The sequence below is a fragment of the Lygodium microphyllum genome, chromosome 10 (assembly GCF_053477565.2).
Source record: "Lygodium microphyllum isolate KBCC chromosome 10, Lygodium_microphyllum_v1.1.10, whole genome shotgun sequence".
NCBI lineage: Eukaryota > Viridiplantae > Streptophyta > Polypodiopsida > Schizaeales > Lygodiaceae > Lygodium > Lygodium microphyllum.
In genome coordinates this window covers 81,680,207-81,683,801 of record NC_141144.1, presented here as the reverse complement: position 1 = coordinate 81,683,801, position 3,595 = coordinate 81,680,207, and positions in this window count along the sequence as shown.

The window sequence follows — 3,595 nt, the reverse complement described above, 5'->3', positions numbered from 1 at the left end:
TCTTTCCTACGGCTGTTTCTATCGATGGCCCTATGAATGGTGATGGTGTTACGAGGCCCTTGCTAAAAGCTGTGACAATGTGCACGTTGCCGATTGCTAAGTGGATGCGCTGCAACTCATAATCAACATTGCAGTGAGTCTACTTTTTAAAGGTTCGCCGGAGCAATGACTCCGTGCTTGCATCCGTGGTACTTGGCAATACGTAAAACAGCATGGGAACAGTTTCAGACTCGATAGAAACGGCGACTCTGCATTTACCGAGAAGCGCGTAGGATTGAGCCCCGTATGGGCTTAATTTGGCCGTCGTGGGATGAAGTAATGGTTTGCCAAGTTGGATCCAATGCTTGTGCGTTAAGACATTGAAATCTGCCCCCTCATCAATCAAGGCGTTGAAGGAGCACGTTTTCTTGGCAGCGACCGTGACACAGAGGTAGGCGGGTTCCACAGCCTCCCCCTCATTATCGTAGATTTCAGTAATTATGGCTAGTCATATTTTGACAGGTGGTTCTAACATTGGTGGCTCATGCAAAGGATGAGTGGGAGGGTAGTACTTCTTGATACAGCTGCCATTGAAGAAGCCTATTCCTTCGCCATCCAATGTCTCAGGCTCGACATTACCAGTTGGGCTGATTGCCCGAACCTTGAAGGGTCCGAGACCTCTGAATTTCATCTTTTGCTTATGTCCTTTAACTGAGTAGAGGAGCACTAGGTCACCCTGCTCAAACTCCCGTTGCTTGACACGTTTGTCAAACTAGCTCTTGCGTCGGGCTTTCTCACAAATAAGTGCGTGGGTGGCTAGAAGATGAGTCTCTGATAGGCGTTCCAGCTTGACCAAGCGTTGCGTCCATACTTCCTTCCCTTCCCATCATTCTTGGAGCGCTATTCTCAGGCTAAGGACGAAGAATTCTAATGGGAGAATGGCTTCAGTCCCATAGGTCAGCCTAAAAGGTGTTTGACCGACGGCCGTTTTATAAGCTGTTCGGTAGGCCCACAAGGCTGCCATCAACTTGTTATCCCAGTCACTTCGTGAGGCTAAGACTACTTTAGTCAGGATGTTGATGAGAATTTTATTGGTTGATTCCACCTGGCCATTAGCCTGAGGGTAGTATGGTGAGGATTTGCGATAAATGATAAGAAAGGCGGATAGGAGATGGGCTATCACTTCGTTGATGAAGTGTGTTCCTTGGTTGCTAACCAGTTCGATGGGGCAACTGAAGCGCGAGATTACTTGCTCCCATAAGAACTTGGCAGTCGTCCTAGCATCGTTTTTTCGTGTCGCTCTTGCCTCTGCCCATTTCGTGAGGTAATCCGTGGCCACCACGATGTACTTGGCTTGTGAGTATTGAGCCGCGGGGCTGATGGGTCCTATGAAGTCAATCCCCCATTTTTCGAAGGGTTGGCGAGCAATAACAAGGGTTAACTCTATTTGATCCTTACGAATTGGTACTTGTGTCCGTTGGCACTCGTCACAATGCTTGACGAACTGCTTAGCGTCGCAGAAAAGTGTGGGCCACCATAGCTGGGACTGTAGCACCTTTCGTGCTATCGTGTCTCCGCTAAAGTGTCCTCTTGCAATGCCGCTATGCACATCTGAGAGCACATCATGCATCTCATACTCACACACGCACCTACGTAGCAATCTGTCTTGCCCCAATCTATAGAGTTGGCCTGCAATCAGCTGGTAGGACTGGATTCTCAGGATCAAGTGCCTAAGCCGTGCCCGTTCTATTGGTCGCTCAGGTAGTCCGTGCTCGAGCACTTGGACTATGTCGTCTGCCCAGTATGGTGTCAAATTGACCCTAAATAGGTCTCCTTCACTGGATAGGTGGAATAAGTGGGCGTCATGTAACTCGTCCATGATGCCTTGTCCAACGGCTTCTCCTATGGGTATATGGGACATATGATCAACCATGTAATGTTGTTTTCCCTTTCGTACCACCACGGAGAAATCGAACTCTAGGAGCAGGAGGAGCCATCGAGCTATACGTCCTATAGCACAAGGTTTGTTCACTAAATAGAGCAGGGCTTGATGGTCCACGAAGGTGAAAGGGGTGGCCAACAGGTAATGCCGAAACTTCTTCATGGCGAACACCATGGCTAATCCCTCCCTTTCCATTGTCGAATAATTTATCTCCGTTTCAGTGAGTTTCCTGCTAGCAAAACTCACTGGGTAATCTAGGTTATGCTCATCAGGTTGGCACAACACTGCCCCCATGGCAAACTTAAAAGTGTCAATGTGTACGTGGAAGGTAATGGTCCAATCTGGGGCTCGTAGAATCGGTGCCGTTGTTGGAGCCTTTTTCAATTCTTCGTACGCCTGTTGGCATGCCTCGGTCCACTCGAAGACAATTAGCAGCTTGTACAATGGCCTAGCGATCAGTGCGTAGTTCAGTACAAACCGCCGATAGTATCCTGTGTGACCTAGGAAGCATTGAACTCCCTTGAAATTACTTGGGGGTGGAAGGTCAACGATAACCCTGATCTTCAAGAAGTCCGTGGCAATGCCGTTCTTCGACACCACATGTCCTAAGATGCATCCGTGCTTCACCCAAAACTGACATTTCAAGGGGTTTAGGGAGAGACGATATAAGCGACACCGTTCAAAGACTGTGCGGAGTTTGTTTAGGTGTTCAATCCAGGTCGAATGGACACACAGGTCGTCGACAAAGACCTCTAACTCCTTGCGAAGCATGTCCTTGAAGATGGTGCACATGAGGCATTGAAAGGTGGCGGGGGCATTGGTCAACCCGAAGGGCATGACTACGTACGGAAAGACGCCCCACTCAGTGGCAAAGGCGGTCTTGTGCCTGTCTGCAGGATGCACTTGCACCTGGTTGTACCCTGAGAAGCCATCCAGAAAACTGTAGGCTTCCTTGCCTGCCACTCTTTGAAGCATGTGCTCGGCGTACGGCAAGGGATAGTTGTCTCTCTTTGTAGCAGCGTTCACTTTTTTGTAATTGACACACACTCGGATTTTGCCGTTCTTCTTCATCACAATGACTATGGGTGATACCCAGTCTGTGTGCTCAATTTCGTAAATGAATCCACCTCTCATTAGCTTGTCAATTTCCTCCTTGACAGCATGGATGTGTTTTGGATTCATGGGGTACGGTCGCTGCTTGATCGGCATTGCGTCCGATGTCATGGGTATATTGTGAGTCACAACACTCGGATCTACCTCCCATAGCTCTTCTAAGGACCAGGCAAATACGTCCATGTACTCCCGCAAGAGAGCGACAAGACTCAACTCTTCCTTACTAGTTAAGTCATTGGCAATGAACACTGGTCGGGGTATCTCCCCTTCCATGCCCTTGACGCTTGGCACCTAGCAGGACCACTACCCCATCCCCTTTTTTGAATTTAGTGAATCACTTAGGGAGGTCGTGCGGCTTTCGCTGCCCTTCTGATCCTGTATCTTTGGGGTGCTTTGCCCTATCCTGGTGTGACCGTCTGCGTCTCAGGTGGACGGCTAAGTCTCCCTTGGTGCGTCTGGTCATGGGCAGCCTAGGGATCTCTAGGTCGCTATCCGAAGTAACTTCCAATTCAGAGTCAAACCCTCCATCTTGGCTGGAAGAGGCGGTCTCCCGTAGTGGAA